General features: G+C 45.3%; 2 long non-coding RNA genes across 2 annotated transcripts; one reads left to right on the top strand and one right to left on the bottom strand.

Annotated features, from left to right (window-relative positions):
* Positions 1-10,505: 10,505 nt before the first annotated feature.
* On the bottom strand, positions 10,506-11,218 carry LOC135420039 (uncharacterized). Its single transcript, XR_010433305.1, has 2 exons — positions 11,093-11,218; positions 10,506-10,617 (listed from the first exon to the last, which is right to left on the bottom strand). It is a non-coding gene; the product is annotated as an uncharacterized LOC135420039 (long non-coding RNA).
* Positions 11,219-16,401: 5,183 nt separating this feature from the next.
* LOC135420038 (uncharacterized) lies at positions 16,402-17,431 on the top strand. Its single transcript, XR_010433304.1, has 3 exons — positions 16,402-16,530; positions 16,686-16,818; positions 17,101-17,431. It is a non-coding gene; the product is annotated as an uncharacterized LOC135420038 (long non-coding RNA).
* The last annotated feature ends 3,268 nt before the right edge of the window (positions 17,432-20,699 follow it).

Raw genomic sequence — 20,699 nt, 5'->3', positions numbered from 1 at the left:
TGAATGCCAGAAAACAGGAAATGGTTGAGTCATGGAGGAAGAGAATCTTTACCAAATCCAGCTCTTTCGGAAAATCTGTCAAAAATCAGGTTTATTACACCCATCCTCTTTTTCATTTCTACTAAACCTTCTAAGAGGATGACATAGCAGAGACTTCAAAACAAAACAAAACAAAAAATCCTCAGAATTGTACTTTTAAGCTCCAGTGTTTCAAAATCCAAAGGTAACATGCTACCTGTGTCCTGCTTTAGGCATATGGACATTCCCACTTCCCACCCCAAAATGAATAAATTTAAATAGTTGTAGGACATACAGAAACATACAAAAATGAACTTTAACTTTTTTAAAGAAGACACCTCGTATCCTCTCAACCTTTATGAGTAAGGAAGATCTGAAAATAGCAACTCCAGAAATCACATTTCTCTTATGAAATCATACCATACCCTGAGAAGACACACAGAGAGAATTTCTCCCTACATTAATGACTTCCACAAAAGGAGCACTTGTTCAAGAACCGAGAAGCTGAATAACTGACTGAAACCCAGAATTTGACATCTAGAAATGTTTGCATCTCACAAAACAAGGCTGGGCTCTGGTTGCCAAGAAATTCAGACCCAATTCCAGGGCAAAGAGAAAATGTTTCAAACAGTCTGGGTTGTGTGGCCACTCAGTTCACCCCCCACTGATGGTTGCAGGATCAACATTGTCTAGAGGATGGACAACTGAGGGAAGAGAGAATTATGTATGTCAAGGTAGAGCACACATCACAGTAGTATCTCAGTACAGAAAAAATTACATAAGCAAAAAATTATCTGCATGTCCAATATAGAATAATCTTTGAAGATTCTCATTACAAGTAAACACAAGGATAATAACTAATGGATAAGCTAATTAGTCATGCAAATCTGATGGATTTTCACTGCCTCCTTCCAGCCACTTACTTCTTTAGAAGGCATTTCATTTTCTGAGTAGAGCACAGTTTAGCCTCCAATTCATATTAGTTGGGCAAAAAGACAGTCCTTTAATCTTCTGACACTTTGGTCCTCAGTGTGAGGCACATGGAAACTGTCCAACAGAGAAACAAAATGAGTGATAATATAAAAGAAAATATTAGCAAAAGCTCCCAGGGACCAAAACGAGGTGGTGTTCTCTGGCAGATCTCATGCCTGAGCATTGTGGACAGCAGTAACTTATAACCTGCGAATGCAAGGACAGCGCCCAACACATGTCTCTTTCAATTATGTGAACTGCCTTATATATAATAGAGCTGGTAAAAACTATCTGAAATAAACAACAGCCAGTCTTTATAACTAAGGTCACACTGGCCAAAAGAGTTGTGAATGTTCCAGCAAGCTAGGAACAAGTTTCTAGACAGCTGGAGACATTTTGAGCAAACATGGGCCAAATTAAACCGGTGTGGGAAGCCAAAGTGAAACCAGTAAAAGCTTGCCTACTCAGACGACTTTTGTTTTAGCTGGAAGCTAAATTCAAACAAAATTCCTGGGATGATACTGCCTTGACTGTGACAGCAGACACCTGAGTCATGTGATAAGCGCTTTGCTTTAAAAATCTCAGCATGTCACTCCTGAGAACACTTGTACATCAGAACCACGAGAAGCAAAAACAAGGAGGGGGGAAACAAGGAAAAATAAAAGCTTTTGTACAAACCCTGTGAACCAAGTCCCCTATGTCTCTTTCCTTCCAGACATTTCTGAAAAAACAGCTCACTGGAACCACAAAAAACAACAACAACCGAGTAGCATTCTAATATGGGACATCCTGCCGGACCAGCCCGAGCCAAAGGAAAAAAGAAAGCCGCAAACATCAGAACTCTAATTGGACACTCAAACCTAAACCCTTACATTTTGGGACATTTTTTTTTCATTTAAACTAGAGTAATCAATTGGTCACCATAACAGAGGCTTCAAGCAGCTGGCTCAGTTATGTCCCTCTGTGATGAACCTTCGAAGCAAAGCCATGTGTTCAAATGCACGCACACTTGGAAATGCAAATAAATGATCAACTGTTGTGTCTTAAAATATCTACACTTGACTTCGTGCATCACCACTAATAAGTATCATAGTGTAGTTCTAATGTTGCTTGTGGAGCTTTCAATCTAGTTCCCTAAAAATACAGTTTATACATTATTAAGTCCTAGGGACGGATTTCCTCTCATACCAACTTAAAAACCACGGGTGAAGGTTTATCAAGGGTCATTGCCTTGTGCTAATAACCCTATCTTGGGAACGGCTGCAGTTCAGAGGGCACGAGAAATAATATGAAACGATTATCAAGAAAAGGAAGACTATAAAACAAGATAGGAACCTTGGAAAAGCGCTTTTTTTTCCCCCAGAAAACAATAAATAATTGGAAAAGTGGAAGGTAAAAACCTCCCTAATTAACTATTAAAAGAATTCCTTAAATGCAGAGCCTTAAAAGAAGATTAGTGACAAAGCTCAAAAGTAGGCCTTATCTAGTTATTATCTTTGTCTGTGAGCTGGTATCTACTTTGCTTCCTTCCTACCAGCTGGGGAGTAAGATTTCATGGCTCCACTGAGTGGAGCAGGGGCACTCTTACACATCCCACTCCCCCTGTTGCCCACCAGCCTGGAAGGAAAAGGCTGCAAAGATGAAGCCCAACCAAGCACAGTCCCAGCACGATGTCAGATCACGGCTGGACTGCGACTCCCAGCCAGAGTCCAGCTTGGACCCAGGAGCTGGAAAATGCTCCTTGGCCCTTATTCCGCCTCTGGGATGTTTTCCAAAACTCAACCAGCTGCAGAGCCAAGGTCTGATTAAATGGAACCTGGGGCTGGACCAGACCTGTTTTTTTGGATTTACAACCCCAAAACCCAACCGCCAAGATACCACAAATCCAACATGATGCTTGACAAGTTGGGTCACTGCAGGCACCAGGCATCTGAGGTCCACGTTTGGGTCTGTTGTAGGTTCCAGTATGGTACAACTCTCCCTTTGATGGTCGTTTACTTCAAGTAGGACCCACAGGTGCTTAGTTTTGGTATCTCAGAGCACCTTTTCTCTACTCTCCCCTGCCATTGCCTTTTTTTTCCACGTTTTTCAGCCTCAGAGATAAACTCAGTAAGTAAATGGCCAAAGGATGTTGAGGCTGCTGCAAGAACAAAACCAACTACTGACTCTCTTTTTATCTAGTAAAGCAAAGGCTTAAATTCTCCTAAGAATAAACTGGTTTTTGTTACAAAAGAAAGGAAAATTCCTAGCAACAACAAGAAGAGAGATAAATGTCCTGAGAGAATATCATGGAACTAGAATAAATTACTTTAAAATAAGAAATTCAGGGTGAAGGGGAAACTCCCCAAAAGTGAACAAGTGCTCTTCCCATTTAAAATAAGAAATAGGTTTCCCCCCTGATTTTTTTTTTTCTTCCTTTCTTTCCAGCAGCTAGAAGTCCCATCTGGTTCCTGTTTCTATTCGTCTGATCTCCCAAAAACTTCTAAAAGCCATAAGCATCAGCCAAAAATTCCCCAGGCATGGACTCCTTTCCAAAATAGCCCACAAAACGGCATTTTTTAGGTGGGTTGGTTTGGAAGGAGCAAGGGGGGGATGTTGATTTCTGTAACATTCCTAGGAATTTCCTTGCATCTATTCTCCCCTCTAGAATTTATTCTCTGCCTGAATCCCCCTTCCACTTTCTGGTCAGCACAGGGACTGCCCACTCCCATGTGACAGGATTCAACTCTTCTTGTGGGACCTCGCAAGATGCTGAAAGGCTTTTGTCCCCAGGGAAGGCAAATGAAGTTGCAATTCCCTTGCAGCTGAGGTCTCCTCTGTTGGGCTGGTTGCTGTTTCATCTGGAGGCTGCATAACTGGACATTTTTGCTAGCTAAAGCATTGTCAAGACAGAACTTTTAGAATTAGTACCTTGGTGTAAATAGTAAGATGGACAAGGTAAAGAGGCCATGCTCTACTCCATGCCCTTTGGGACAGGTGGAAGAGCTTTTCCAGCAGATACCCAGCTCCCATTTTGTCTGGAAGCAGAGGCAGTGGCATGAGGCACCATAAGATCTCATGGTTCTGAAAATGGCTCTGAAAAGCAACCACTGTGTCCAGTTCCTGTACACTTAGGATCTGATCCAAGCAAAATTTAATAAAGGTGGTTAGCTCTCACTGGCTTTGGCACGTGCTTAAAAGCTTCCCTGCACACTTTACACAGCTAAGACCCAATAAAAGCAGCCCCAGTTAATTCATTAAGGGCACACCTCTTGGTTGCACCCAAGCTTCTTGCAAAGGTGCACAGACCTGCCATGGCAGCTCTAAGCATCTTGGTCTCCTCTGCTTTTGAAGCCTTATGATTCTTTACTGGATCAAACAAACTTTTACAATCTTTCAGACAGCGATTCAGAAACACAGGGAGAACAGGACAGCTCCAGAGATGGGACACGGACTCTAGAGATCTGTCCCCCACAAGAAAGCAGTCCAGGTCACTGATGACTATCAATTGCTACTTTTAGACATCTGAATTAATGAGACTATTTCAACCTCACAAAAGAACCCAGCTGCCTGGCTGGACTCATCCAGCATTTGTTGCAGAGTAACAGAATAATCTAAAAGGTCACAGCTTTAACTCCACACCCTGCACTTGCTTGTGCTACTTGCTTTGCCTAAGAAAAAAAGTCAGAAGCATAGCAGAGAGCAAGCAGGCTCTAAGGCTCTGTGGCACAGGTCCATGACACAATGTGATGCCATGCAAAGTTCAGCACATTAACATCCCAGAAATAGCACAGTGATGGCAGTGTGGTGACAGCACCCAAGTTAACTGACCTGCTGCAGAAGGGCCACTTCAGTACTGCCTCAGGTACCTGAACATGTTGCACCAGCTCCACAGATGCTCTCTGGCGTGTCCTGCTTTGCTGGCAGACTCTGTGTGTGAAGACTAAAGGCTGAACTGACCATAGAGACCAAAAGCTTCACTTGGGTAAGGCTGTCCAGCCAACAGTGAAGTTCACTGGCCAGGGGAAATAGGCAGAGACTTTTTCTTCTGTTGACAAAATGCATCCACTCAAACTTCTGGGTCATCTTAGCATCTAGTCGAGTTTGAGAAGATACCAGTGAAGTTCTCTGGTCCTCCTGGCACAACTGTGGCATGTCAGAGATCATCAAAATCCCCTGGCATCTCCTTGCCCTTCCCAGGCACAAAACAGTGAGTTCAACCTAGCGAGGTATTTGTACCAAAGACCAACTGGCATTTCTAGTCCATGCACAGTCTGAGATGCCTCTAAGAACATCTCAAATGCTCAGCACAATTAAATACTTCATCAATAAAAAGTAAACACACTTCATTTTCTATTATAAAAGAATCTCTCCCTCCCCCCTAATGTTTTATTTTAGCAAGTGCACTCAACCATGCTCTCAATCTGCACTTCATTTCCTGCTATTCAGTTTTCTGTGGTTCACAGACAAAAATACCTGGGGAAAAAGAAAAAAAAAAAAGCAGCACAATACCAGATCCCAGGGGGCTCTGATTTACCACAGGAGAAAAATGTGTACAACAGGAGCTTGCTGTCCAGGTTGGGAGCAAGAGACACAATAGGTGGGACAGAGAGTATTAACCTTAGAGGCAGCGATGCCAAGAGCCTCTCGAGTCCTCTCCCAGCCAAGATAGTGGAGGGTATCCCTGTTTTCATCTGTCATTGATTCCTGTAGAAGTAGCAACTAAAGCAAGGGCATGGATCTGTGCAGGGCATTTCTCCAGTCCCAGAGAAAGAGCAAATAAGACCTGCAGTCTCTGCTCTTGCCAGACCAGGCTCTTTCATCATAATGGAGTAAAACCAGAGAAATGCATTTTTGCAGCCATTTCCATCCATGAAGATCCCAGAGCACTTGGTCTTCTGCAACTGTGGTTGTCATAAGACATGAAAGCAGGCAGAACCTGGCAGCAGATTGCAATGGGATTTATGGACCAAAGCATACAAGAGGGTGTTCCCAGGGCTGCAGGCAGGAGGTGGCCATTCTCCTTGCAATTTGGGCAGAAGGAGGTTTCCGAAGAGAGGTTTGGTGTTCTTGGAGATGGGATTCTCCCCACCCACTGCAGCACAGACTTTCCTCACCAAACAGATGCTTCTTGTGCTGCTCCCTGTCAGAGAGAAAACAGGGGACACAGGTGAACCAAGCCCAGAGAATAATTCATAAAAGGAAAGCCAGCAGATGCACCTCCTCTACTGCAGCAGGTCAGGACAGCCAAGGGACAGCAGGCAAGGCTGGAGATGGAGCTGTGTCCATCCCAGCAGGCACTAGTCCCACCCCACCTGTTCCACCAGTCACAGAGATGATGAAAACCACAGCAAGGAGCTCACTCACACATTTTATCACATCCCTTCACCGCAAGAAACATGAAACAAGACACTAAATAGGTGGCAGAGCATTAGAAACATCAAACCTTATCTGTGCTCCAGCTTCCTCCGCTATTCCCAGAGAAGAATTGCAAATTACAGGTTTTGCTGGAGTTGATGTAGCAAAGAGGAAGGAGAGGGATGGAGCCAGGCCAGAGAAGAATAAGATGGAGAAAGGGAAAACTGGTGGAAGGAGGGGACTTGGGGCTAAATGCAAGTGTTAGGGAACAGAGAAGAGTTTGTAAGCACAGAGATGGGAAGGCTGAGAGGGAGAGCCAAGGATAAATTGTTTTGGTGAGAGCTCCAACCCTGAAATAAATATAACCACCCAAGGGGGCTGTGTGACTCAGTCTGACATTTTGGCTATTTTTTTTCATGCCACCAGATGTAATCAATTTAGCTGGGGGGTGAGGGGGGAAGCACACACATATTTTTACTGAATTCTAATGTCAAAAAAAAAAAAGTATGTGTTTTGGTTTGTTTGGGGTTTTTTCTAATCATAATATATGGCACTTTGTGCAGAACCAAGCATGAGCAGAACTTCTACCTGCCCTTTACCATCACAGAAATGGGAGTTTTGGGGACTGGGGGCAGATCAGTCTGTCCAGGAGTAGTCAGAGAAGCCCCCTCATCTCCAATGCAGCAGGGAGAAAACCTCTAAGGAGGACGTAATGGATAGCTGTGCAACTCTGTTCAAATTCGCTTCAATATGCACGAGGGAACAAATATGGCCAATAACATCCTAAGATATTGTCGTGCTGAAATTCTTTGTTTACCAAGAAACGACATGTTGAAAGCCCTTGGCATTTATGAAGCAGATGATTTCTATTCATTTATTTGAAGCATTTTACAGTACTTACCCAGACACTTGGAGCGATTATCTTGCCAGATCTCATGGCGCAGGACTGGGTCAGATGGGCGAGCTCCAGAAAAATCTCTTAGTGTCCTAGAGGAAGTGGTGTGGTACTCAGGTAGGTGCTGTTCACCCCTCTGAATCCATCCAGTACCAAGGCAAGGGAGGGGACCCATACTGCTTATTGCTTGCAGTTGTAGTTTCAGTTGGGCATAGAGAAACCTTCGACTTCTGTCCAAACCTTCAGGGAAATGTTTCTGTGCACTGTTAAACAGCTCCTGCATTCCACCCAGGGGCTGATGCTGTTCTGTGGTAGGTGGATAGTTCTTATATTTACTCTTTGCAAAATATTTTGGACTCTGGAGAGTTCTTGCTCAGGCAGACTCCTTCTGAATTAATAACAGCTTTGCCTGAGCAACAGCTAAGAAATGAGAAGACAGTGTTGCAGAAATCAGTAATTTTTAATTCATCTTGGTCAGGGGCTCTGTAGATAAAAGTGCTGGTGGGAAATACCCATTCCCCCTTTCTGTTGTACAATGGTCCCCCTCTACTTCCTGCCCACGTATCTTTGAAGGAGCCACAGGAACTTAGCCCAACACAGGATGGGATCACACATAAAAAAACTAAGTGAAACTATTCACTTAACTGGCTGCCAAGGCTCCATCCAATGACCAATATCATGTCCATTGTATCTAACATCTAAGACATCATTGGCCCTGCATTTTATTTTAAAATCTGTGAGGAGGCAGCATTCCTCAAGACTTACTTCCACCATGACTAGATCTTTGGATGTCTTCTCCTTGGATGACTATTAGCATGGAAAAGAAGTCCCAAACCTTCCCTTGGAGGGCCTCCCTTTTCTCAGCTCTCTTTTAATTAATCCCACTCCCATTTCCTAGGAGGCTCTGTGCTGAAGGCCATCAGGAACAGGGGAGTTCTGTGAGGCTGTTTAGTTTTTAAAGATGATCTCTAGTATGTGTTCATTTTCAACTCAGAGCACATATTTTTTTCTCTCTTGAACACATCCTCAGAATCTTAAACTCTACTTCAAAATCAAATCCATCACATTTATTTAAAGTGTCACAGTTGCTCTTATCTGTTATGTTAATTATAAAGACTTTTTTTCCCTTTAAGTGGGAGTCATTTGAAATATATATAAATTATTCTATAGCATGACTTCTTATCACCTATTCTAATGTTTCAAATCAAGTCATCCACCATGATGTATTCTGGGTATTTTGCAAATTAGCCATTTTTAATGCATTTTGCATACAAGGACTTATTTCTTGTGCTCAGTGCATAGCCTACACCAATTTTGTACATGTATGCATATATCTGAAAGTATCAAATTTATATCTGCTTGTGGGGAGAATCTCTGAACATTCAAGGAGTTGCCCCATCACAATGGGGTAGAAAAGGGAATAGAGAAAACTCTACATTTGCATGATGAGCTTGCATTAAGTTTGTAATGTCATTAATCCTTGGACTGGAACTTGCTAACTTTTGAAGATTTAACTAGTTAAGCATAGTATTTGGTTATTCTAGTTTTTCAGAAAAAGAAGGTTGTCTAAGGAAAACAATCTTTAAGTTTGAAAGTCCTGAGGAAGAACACATATTAAACCACAAGTCTCCTGTAAATGATAAATTCAACCTGGAATCACTGTTTCAGAATCACCATGAATGGTGGTCTCCCAGTTCCCAGACGTAATTTTTAGTCCTGCAGTCCTAAACACATTTTTCTGTATTTCAGCTGCCCTTAAAAAAAAAAAAAAAAAAAAAAAAAGAAGGAAAACACAAACCAAAAGCCTCCTACCAAACATACTCTTAGCTAAGTTAACACCAGGTTTTTAAGTCTGGCATCCTCGACCCAGATAGGAAGAAAGGCGAGCTGCAAATCCAATACTTGCACTAAGATACCCATTTTAAATTTCCACAACTTTATAACTGATAAAATGCTTTTCCTTAAGCTGAATAATTTTTCTAGCCTCCTTGCTAAGGAGATGGAATTGAAGTCATGATAAAAAAAAAAAAAAAGTTGGTACATTAGACGTAGGAAGTAAAGATTTTTGCCTTTATGTTTTTGAATGATCCTTAAAAAAGTAGAACAGACAAAAAACTAATGATCAAAATATATTTTTTTCAGTAGAAAGTGTAGTTTTCACAAAATCTGAATGTTCCATGGAAAAACTAATTTTGCCAGAGCTGCTTAGTTTTCCACTGGGGAAGATCTAAATAAGAGATTTCCTTTTAAGTTCCAGTTGACTGAAATGTAAGCTTTTAAGTAACTTTTTCAAATAAATAAACAAGTAAATAAAGCAGGATCTGTCCTCTAAAGATTTTCTTCAGCCTGATGTCTCCTGAGACATGAAAGATGGACATTTACCACAAGGCAGAGATTAGCAAGGAGCTCCACAAAGAGCACTCCAACCAGCACAGCCCATACCTTCAGCAAAAATGTGTCACTGGGCTAAAAGGAAGCATGGAAAATTTCAACCCAAAAGGAGAGAGTCTGAGAAAGATATGAGCACAAGTGATGGAGGACAGGCAAGAATAGCAGTCGGAGCTCAACCTCTGTTCCAGAAGCTCTTGCCAGCGACTGCGAGCGCTAATAAATAACAGTCCTCCTGTACATGCCACGTGCAGTCAAGGAGAGAGAGACACATTTACTTCTGCTGTTTAACAGCCCAGAGTAGATCCACACCAGCATCCTTACCTCCAGGGACACCATCCCTTGGGATGTCATGTGTTAAGGGGAACATCCTACTTTGCTGAGCCTCCATTTATTGATCTTTCTGTCTGCTGGTGGTCTTGAGAGTCTTGCAAGCACCAAGAGCTGTGGTTGGGTACCACCACCCCATGCACATCTCTGGTACAGACTCAGGTCCTTCTGCATGTCTTCCTTGAGTACAAGGGCATGGCAGCATTGCCATGACTTCCAGGTAACCAGCAGGAAGAAGGTCTGGGGGTAAATAGGCCTGTCCTTTTCCACCTCTCTGCCTGCCAGGACTGGTCCTGGCCAACCACGACTTCTTTTGCAGAAGGAGATGTCGCTCTTATGGAAGAGTTTCATGGAGCCCTTCCACTGCATGCTCATCCTCTCCTTGCCCTCCTTGAGAACCTGGCACTGCTGAGGTCTGAGCACCACCAGAGGAGACTGCAACTTGAGTCCTGTCCCAGCCTGAGAGCCCCACACAGCTTCTCCCCACAGACATCTCTCCCCACCCTCAGAGCAGGGCAGATTCCCCAGAAGGCAGCTCTCAGGCCAATTTTCAGACAATCCAATATAAATGGAGTTTGAAAATCTATTTCTTCACAGTTTCTTCCTGCCCTGAAGCACCTTTTCTCTCTGTTCACACTGCTGGGGCTCAGCAAAATTGGGGGTGGTTTTCTTTTTCTCTGGAAAACAGAAAGGAAAACAAAAAAAAAAAAGTCAGTGTTGCCAACTCTTGCAATTTTAGTCCCACAGTATTTGATGTTTTTCTTCACCCCCTCCCTAGCTTCTTGCTCCAATGCATTATGCAAAAATCTCAGATTTCACTTTTAAAGGAGAAGAAAAAGGAACAAGCATTCCATTGGCTTCCAGATTCTAGAGAAAAGCTGAGAAACACAAGCTCAGAGCATTCTAAGGCACCTCCAAAACAAAAAAGAAAACGTGGGGAAACCAGTATTTATAAACCCTTGCGACTTGAAGGACCCAACAAATTTTTGAGCCCTTGGGCAGTTCCATGAGGGGTCAGCTAATGCCATAGACACCATCAAATCTGGCATTAGCCAGGTTTCATCTCCCAGTGCAACAACATGGAGATGAGGAGGGAGTGGCATTTCTCTGGGCCATGGGGGCTTGGAGTCACACACTGTTCTGCTCACCCACCCCAGCGTGGGACATGAATGGTCTGGCCATGCCCACAGCCACAGTGCTAAGAGAGGCTCAAGGACAACTTCAGGTTGCTCGATCTCTACACTTCCTGAGCTCATGCCCACCTCCTCCCACAGCCTGGCCATCGCATCTCCCCATGTCTGTGAGGTAGCTGGTGTAGGTGGTTCCACGGTGGAGCTGGTCTATGCTGCAGCTGGGCACAGACCCCCATCACAAATCTCACTGTGGGGGATCTCACGGGTGCCTGGTTGAGACAAAAAGGCTGAGGACTGACATTTCTAGTCAGGGCACTGGGACAGATCTACCTGCTGCCAAGGGAACATCCCCGTACCCCGCTCACTGTAAGCCTCTACCACGTTAGAAAAACCTTGGAGAACAAGAGCTCATGCATGGATATTTACAGTCCTTTCAGGCACACACCTAGGTTGGATGTTTTTTCCAAAGCTGCTTGCTCCCTGCCTGGCCCAGGGTTGGCAGCACAGTCCTGTGCCTGCTCCAGTTCTGACCAGAATGGGCTCTCCCCAACCACTGGTGTTTGCTGGAGTTGTCCCTCACTGGAAAGGCTCTCTGTGTATCCACAGCACCTGATGTCAGGCCTGGCCAGTTGTCCCTGTTGTTAGGAGCAGAACTGAGTTTCTGTGCCACACTTTGGCCACCTGGAAGAGAAGGGGCATAAATCATGGCTGGAAGGGCAGGTAGCTTGCACCTCAGTGGGATTTCGAAGCTGTTCTAAGAGATGGTCCTCGGGGGTCCATCCTTACAGGAAAACAAGTGCCCCCATCATCCACGGGATCTTCTGGGTAAAACAGAAGATCTGAAGAGGTTAAAACACTGCATATAGGTACAGATATGGATACAGACACTGAGTTAAACAATACCCAGAACTATGGGGTGCACACTGAGAGCATGAGCTGCCTTCTCATGCACCACATTATGCGCTGGGGGATCATTCACTGACCCTAAGGATTGTCCCTTCTGTGCTTGCTGGGTCTTTGTACTTTTAAGAACTGTTCCAAGAGAGGTCACTTCATCCCTGTATCAGGAACCTGTTTCAGAGGGAGGAGATGCACTCGGATTAGAAGAGTAATCGGACTGCTTGGAGACTTTGCTTTTCTTCTGTCTTGTTTTGGCTTTTTTTTTTTTAATCTAAACCACAAGTCATCCAACCTGAAATTTTGTGGCTGCTGTTTATGTATGGAAAATATTTAACAGTTCAAGTCAGAAAGCCCAACACTGAGAAATTTAAGGGCAATCCAAAACTCCTAGGGTCTTCACAATCGGACTAAAAATACCTCGAGAACAGGCTCCCTTGGACCAGATACTAATTTTGTGCAGCACTATGAAGGAATTAAAGCTGTCCTAAAGCACCAGCTGGGAACTGCCCTGACATTTTCATGTCATTTGCTCACTGGTCCTCTTGTGTAGGCCATGCAGGGGTGGGCTGGAGGCTTTCAGGGCCCTGCTGTAATCCAGCAAACCTTGGCTGGTAGAACCAGCCCCAGAAGAGATTCCAGCTGGCTTAAGTTAGAGCAGCCACAGGGCTGCTCTAACTTAAACCACCTGCCAGTTCAGTCCTGGGCCAGCTCTAGGATCTGGGAGGTAGAAATGTGGACAAAAGCCAACTTTGCCTGCTGTCTTCCTCATCTGTCCGAATAGGAGCTAGAGGTCCAAACCCCTTTTAGAGATGTCTCTAATATAAGGCTTTACAGGGACACCTTTGAGCTTCTGGTTACATTTAAAGTCCAAGAACAGGGATGCCACCATTTAGTCCCATCTTCCTTCCTTACCTTCTTTCATCACAGTGCTCACATTCACAATATTGAAGCCTGAACATGAGGAAATGTGCAAGGACAGGTTATTTCCTGGAACAGCTGATGCTTTCTGCCCTCTTTTGACTTTTCAGGCAGCCTCTCCCCTGCAGCTCTGGTGCCTCCACTCCTGTAGGGAACCAAGCGATATAGACCAGACAGAGAGGGTTTTTTCCTCTTTTAAAGAGTGGAAAATAAGAAAGTAAATAAAAACAACCAAAACTTTCTCCAAATATTTCCAGAGCTACTGATTCCAGTTTGAGCTTTGGCCATAAGATCACAACGGATTTAAACAGCCCTGATTCACCCTTATACAGAGACACACATAATCATGTGCAATGGTAGGAATTACCCTGATAATACAGCCTGAATTGTCCTGCCCCTGCCCTTCCTCCTTGCCTTTCGCCCTGCAGCTAGCAAAGATAATGAGTAACAGTGATATTAAACAGGGATTTGGAGTTTTTTTGACTTTTTTTTTTCCCCAGAAAGTGGATAACACACTCCAGTAGATAGAAAAATCCATCCGAGTTTATTTAACTGTAACATTTATTAAGAGCAGTGAAAAGGTCAGCATGGAGCTACCAGTGTATGGGCTAAACTCCTTTCCCCAGCCTTGAATGCGACAAGAAAGCAGATCCTTTAAGATGCAACTATCTTAAGCTCCCCTCCGATGGTTAAACTCTTAGTAATTCTAGGTTTTGGAGACAAACGTCAAAGCAGAGGGCTCTTCCCTTCATTATTCAAGTAAAGGCCCCATCAATATTATCTGTAATAAGAATCTGCTGTTGACATGGCTCACCCCGCAGTTCCTGTTCCAGGCAGTAGTCCCTGTCAATAGGATTAAAGTGGAGGAATGCCTTTGACAAGTCCACCGGCTGCTGATTCATTGCTGCCATCAGGCTGCCGGCTGGGAAAGGCAACGGGCACCATTAGCCAAGTCCTGCCGTAGCCAGCTGGGGGCAAGTGTCCCTGAAGTTCTGATTTCTTGTGCCAGAGGGGACCTCCCTAGAGCTGCATGAGGAAGTGAGGAGAGGGAAAGTCTATAAGTGGTTTGCACCTCTCGTGGCCTACCGTACTGCTTTTGGCTGAGTAACGGGTGCATCAGCTGATGGGAAGTTTTGAGGTGGTTTGATGATCAGTGTTGGACCTGGTGGCACAGGGAAGCCATCCACCACGCATGGGATGGGAGGGAGTGTTCCTCAGCTTCTGCCACCATTACTTCCATGTGAGCCTGGGAGAACACATTAAACAGGGAGATGAAAGATGGATTCGCTGCCCTCACGCTGGAGCTGCTCTCAGTGCCATGACACCTGAGTGGTGCACCCCAGTGCAGTGATGGCAGCTGACAGACCTGAGGCACGATGGCACCAGGAACCCACAGTGAGAGGCACAAACTTACTCTGACTCATCTTTCTCCCGGAGCTTGGCCCATGCTTCAACAGCCAGAGGGATGCAGGGATGTGCTTGAGGGAGCAGGCATAACACCATGGTCAGAACGAAACACTGCAGTAAACGCTCTGGAAGCTCTGGGCACCAAGAGGTGCAGATCGCTGGTTCACAGTTGGGCATATCCAGTCCTCAACAATACTGACTTGTGTTTTTCTTCCCCTTTGCCTCCTTTACCACAGCTCTCAATACAAAGTCTGTCATCACCCTCTGGCTTGTGTGGCTCCAGTTCTGCAAAGCCCTTGCCTCCCCCTCCCTGCAGGCTGGTGGCCACAGTGGAGGAACCAGAGAAGAGACTCTAGAGCACACTCTAGAGCCTGCTGGGTCTGACACTGGCTAAAAACCAGCACCCAACCACAAAAGTAAGGGAAAAAAGTCAGCTGCCAGGGAAAATCTGAGCCTCCTAACCTTCTACCTCTCAACTCTTTGAGTGGAGTATGCAGGACACATGTGCGCACACACACACACACACACACACACACACACACACACACATTAACACCCTCATCTTTTCCAGTGACTAAGCTCCTGTCTAATTCATTCTGTTCCTGTCCCCTCAGGTGCTGAGGCCAGGTCAGGAAGCAGGCAGCCCAGAGTAAATAGATTAGCTCTTTTTTAAATAAAACCTCTATTATTATCCTTAGGAAAAAAAAATAACAACCCTCATTTTCAGGAATTGTTACATTTAATTAGGCTGCAGGTTCCACTGGGCTCTACAAATGGAGCCAAGAAAGCACGAATGTCAAAATATTCTGCACACAAGATGAAAAGCCCTGAGCTGGGCAATCCAGTGAAAGGGAGCCCTGTCAGCCCGCCTGTCAACTCTGCCGCAGATTTTTCAAACCTAATTAAAATGATCTTTAATTTTTTTTCTTCTGCTTTTAAAGAAACACATTTTTCATATTTTTTTTAATTTATTTTTTTTTCCTCTTTAGTTTTTAATCAGCCTGATTTCCTGCATTGAGCCAGCCAGGAGGGAAAGTGAAAGGGAGACTTGCACAGGCATCCAGGGCTGGAAAACAGGAGGACGGGTGGTGGTTCAGGCAGCAAAGCCTTTGCTGCAGCTCAACACGCACCCGCTGTTTACTCACATGTGAGATCAGCCCTAACAGGAAGAACAAGGTACCAAATTCTGTCCCTGCCTGTTTCCTGCCACGTTCGGGGGAATGGGACCTTTCGGGCTCTTTGTAAATAAACAGGAGCGCATCAAAGGGACACCTGACTGCTGCACCCATTTTCAGCAAAACTAGAACAACTTACAGGCACTTGAATTTTTGGCTGACAGCTCAGACCAAAAGGGCCTTTACTGCCCTGGGATTAGCAGCTCTGATGCTTTGGAGCCGATAGAGGAAACCAGTTTGCAAATCCTGAAACAGGAGCTTTATAGGAAAGCTTGAGCCACCGATTAATTTTGCTCACTCTGTGCCTTGCCCCCGCAGGGCCCTGCCAATCCCTCTCCCTCACTGGGTTCATTGTTTATATGTGTGAAGTTATTTGGATGGGCTGATCTCAGCAAAGTGGTCTGTAGAGTCCTGCAGCAAAACGGGAGGTTGCTGAGATGGAGGCAGCAGCACAGAGCAGAGCAAGTCATTAGGACTAATAACCAACATGATAAAACGGGCATAAATAGGGATAAAGAGATTTAAAACAAGAAACTAATGCTGAAGAGGAGGTTGGGTCAACAGCTATATAAACACACACTTCCCCTCCCACCTCCCCTGCTCTAGTGTCTCCAAGAAACATATTTGCTTACTTAAACAACCATTTTTTTCAGCCCAGTTTCCTAGAGAAACGACTCTTTTGTGATCGTGCTGTGGGTGTGTCTGTCTCTCTCCCTAATAAAACTTGTGAACTCCCTGGCCAATTTCAATCAAGTTTGCCACAAGGGCAGAGTCCTCAAAGAAACTAACTGCTTACAAGTTTTCCCGGGGCTGGGTAGACAAGAGAACACAGCCCATGCTGAGACAAAGGATGCAGCATGCGTGCACTTGATATTAAACATCAGAGCATCCAACCTTGAGCTGCCTCATATGTTTCCCTGCGGGAAGCCATGTTTCACTGAATCGCCCTAAGTGCACTGTAGAAACAGCATAATTTGAGCTGAGAATTTAAAATTGTGATGACTGACAGCCCCTCCTTCTGAGAAATTGTGTCAGCGCAGAAAGGAGTCCCAGCCAGGTAAAATGAGGTGCCTGCAAGCACAGGGGAGCACCAGCACAGCTCTCCAGGCACCCAAGTAGCCCTTCCTGCACCAAAGCCACCTCTTGGGCACTAAGGGGATCCAAGGCCAGGAGCAGGGAAGGGGTCACCTTCTGCTCTATACAACATCTCAGCTGCAGTGTCTTTCCTGCTGCTTGGGCAAGCAGAAACAGAGGTGGGAGCAGTCCAGCTACCATGGGAGTCAGCGACTTGTAAACTGAGAGCAAGTGACCTGGGATCAGCCAGAGGGAAGGACGTTGTCACAAGGTCAGTCTCCTACATCATCAATTTTCAGCCTCAACTTGCACTTTAAAAGCAAGTTGGGAAAGGCCTGCTGCAGATGCCTCTCTCCCATGCAAGGGCACGGGATGCTCTTGGTTGGGGTGGGAGCACGAAGTGACCTGGGAGCTGCCATGCTCCAACAGAGCTCAGGTGCTGATGGGGAAGAGGGCTTGAAAAGCACAGTGGGGTAAACTAAGAGTCCCAACCAGGGCTGCTCAGTGCCAGCACAAGCAAGTGTCCTGATTAAGAGGGTCTCTCTTTCTTCAGGTTGGTTTTACAATGGTCTAGTGCAGCCAGATTTAGGATGCACTAAATGAAGGAAAAAAGCCAAAGGTGTTACCAAAGGTTTGGATGTGGCCATGAGCTCCTGTTCTCCAAGACAAAGGAGATGACAGAAGAGAAACAAAAAGGATGTTTCAAATGGGGAGGATCTTGATTTTAAGAGTCTTACCCCTGCTCCCACAATCTATTTCACTGTGATGCCCTGGCACTTCTTTCCTCTCATCAACCCCTTACTATCTCACTAGAAACACCCTCTCATCTGCTGAAAAAAATAAAGCATCTCCTGGAGCAACAAAACCCCTCAGCCAGAGCTAAAGGAAGCCTGTCAGGTTTTACCCTATGATTGCTCAGGGAAAATTCACCCGTGTGACCTCCATGTCCCACAGAAGAGATGAAATCAAGACTTGCGCAAGGCCCTGCAGGGAAGGTGGGTTTGCCCTCCCAGTGACCAAGCTGGGATCTTGAGTGCCTGGGAATCATGTCCGTAGGGGAATAGATGAAGCTGGCATTTTTGGGACCCTGTGACTGGCTGTCCAGCTAGTAATTTAGCAAAGGGTGAGCAGATAATTTCCTGTTGGACTGGTCTGTTGGAAGGGCCTTTCCCCTCCGGGGAGCTGGTGGCTACGCAGCCAAGCCTGAAGACACACTGGAGCAAAGCGTGCTCCCTCCTTTTATAGCGGGGCTGGTTTCCCTGCGTTGCCGTCATCCCTGGGGTGAGCAGAGCCATAAGACATTTGAGGCTCTCCCCCGCAGAGGGTAAAAAGTCAAAAGGGTATTAAGCTGTCAGATTGGGGCAATTTATGTGTATAAACAGAGCCCTGTTTTGCTGATTTACACCCTGATAGCACATGGCCCACAGGTAACGAATGCAGCACATCCCCACATCTGCCAGTGGAAGCAGTTTGGATTGACTGACCCATAAAACTGCAAGGCCTGAAGTTATCTGGCTTCACATCTACATGTACACACGCAAACAGCCACAGCCAGCAAGTGCTCATGGAGTAACACGATATAAGCAATAAACGCTTTCCCCCAGCAAAAGTTAGGGGAGAGATTAGATAAGGCAGCTAAAACAAACTTTAACCACCACAGTGGGAGCTCGGCTGGCCTGTCCTTTTACTTGGCTTAATAAGCCACAGTGTAGGGAGCCCTCACCCCACAGTGCCCATTTCCCAAAGGGTGCAGGTGGCCCAAATTAGCCCAGCACATCATGCCCACTCTCTGTGAAACCACTCTTATCCCCATTGTTATTAGAGAGCTGTGCCTCCCTCCCAAGCTCAGAATCCAGTTAAATCTTGCCTCCCACTGAGGAAGGGCCCCCAAACACTTTTTTTCCTTTGGGAATGCTCCTTTCGGGAGCCAGAGAGGTGGCTGGCTTCTGTGGGCATAGGGGAGATAGAAGAAGCTCTGGTGCCATTGCTCCCCTCCCAGGTGGTGCAATACAGCTCCCTCCATTGCATAACCAAACCTCACTCCCTCCCACCTTTCCACGGAAAATCACATTGCAACCGACCTAGAAACTCTATCCTTCCCCCTTCAATGACACCAAGAAAGCAGAATGCCCCCTGACCACTGACACCTGAGGATGGGACTGACGGACACACAGACGGGTGCCTGCTCCCAACATATACCACAGGGCAGCGTTTGCTTCCCATCATTGCAATTCGTGCCTTCACATCGTCATGCCGCTGCAGGGACGTGAGCAGCCGCTGCATTCCCATTCTGCCCAGCAGACTTCAGTGTCAATTGCATGCTTTGGGCAAAAATAACAATTGGAAAAAATAATTGCATTTATCATGTTGGCGACTCAGCCAGCTACATAAGAATGTTACATAGCAAAACCACAGAATTCAGCCTGTTTCCACACAGGCAGCAGAACAATGACTGGCAGGGGTCCCCTGACATCAGACGCTCATCTTTAACTCAAGCAATTCTTCCACCAACATCTCCAATCCAACAACCTGGGATGCCACAGCAGTCCAGCCTGCAGGTGACCCTGAAGCTGATGGAGATACCACCAGCCAGAGGACAACTTCCAACAACAACTAAGCAGGCAAGAATACCACAATAGACTTATTCAACTATTTTGTCTCTGGAGGCTTGGAAAGATATAGGATTAAACTTCTCCAGTGATGCCATGATTCACAGGAAATTAAACTTCCCATGCTTGAGGCAGCAGTGATGGGTGACAGATTATGGAAGAGGCAAATGATGGCTCTTCCAGTGTCACCACAGACTCCACAGATAGGTGAATTGCAGCTGTGTCTCTTAATGTAACTTTCCATCCTGCACAGCACTGCATGCTATTTCAGTTTAGACTTCCCTTCTCTGCTTAGCCTGCTAACTCTGCTCCTGTGTAACCTGGTCACTATGTTTGCACTACTTTCTTGCACAACTCATCTCATTAGAACGTGCTTCTAACTTGCTTTGCTAATTTGAAGAGGGATTTAAGACAATGCAATTCCCATCTCAAAGACTCCAACTACAAAAACCAACTGAGAACCCAATGTTTTGAAAGGCTCCATCTCTTCTAACCAAAGGCTGCCACAAAAATCCTGCCTACTCTTTTGGACTGTAGCTACTGGGCAGCCACTCTGAAAGTCATATTTGTTCCAGGGTAGATTGGATCCAAGTAGGAACTAGCTCACCAAAACCAGAGTCTGCCCAAGTAGCAATCAAATCCTGTTCCTCAGCTGGGTGCATGGTCACTTCATCCAACAAAAGAGACAAGACGGGGCAGGAATCAGAAGAGCAATGCTGCCCCTTTTGGATGCAGTGCCCAGCTAGATGGATTAGCCAAAACATGAATTTGTTCCCCAAAGCCTTGTAAGCAAATGTAAGTTAAAATAGGACCCTCTCAGATTCAGTGTTCAATGTGTTCTGACTCCATGGTGTGTAAATTATGTCAGTTATAGACTCCCTTGGACCTCATTGTGTTGGCATAAAACATCCAACTGAATTTGCCTGGGGTATTCTTCTGCTCACAGGATATAAACAGTTGGCAGTGACTGATTTGCCACTTGTCAATGCATTCTCTTAGCCTGATCCTGCTAAACTAAAATGCATTAGCCTAAGCTACCTTCAAGCTGCAGTAAAGCCATCCCTGGCAATAGCCTGTTCCTTGAACTTGAAAAAACTTGAACTGCTTTAGCTCTTGTTTAACAAATAACTTTAATACATAGGAATGCCAGTGCAACCACACTTAAATCAGTCCTAAATGTCAATTCATGCCGTAAATACAGGTTGTGATGGACATCCTTGTCCTCCAGGTCTTCCTGTGCTAGCTGATGGTATGACCCCAAGATTCTCATTACCACTTCCCCAGAGAGGTTGCCACCCTACAATCCCACTGATGGATATAAATTTATGAAGCTGAGATGAACAATAACCAGTTGGCTGGAAAAGCTGTGGGCAAGGCAACATTTCAGCTAGTGCAGCTACTTACGTAATGAACACCTATCTAAAGCCTTGCAGTTGCAACCAGCACCACCTACAGCAGTTTTAAATTAACTCTGAAATGTTCATCCAGGAAGTTGTACTACATTAGTTTAAAAATACTTCGGGGGGTGGTGGTGGTGTTCACC

Source organism: Pseudopipra pipra, chromosome 11 (genome assembly GCF_036250125.1).
Source record: "Pseudopipra pipra isolate bDixPip1 chromosome 11, bDixPip1.hap1, whole genome shotgun sequence".
Taxonomy (NCBI): Eukaryota; Metazoa; Chordata; class Aves; order Passeriformes; family Pipridae; genus Pseudopipra; species Pseudopipra pipra.
Note: the sequence above shows the minus strand (reverse complement) of the source record. Positions and strands in the feature narration are given on the sequence as shown.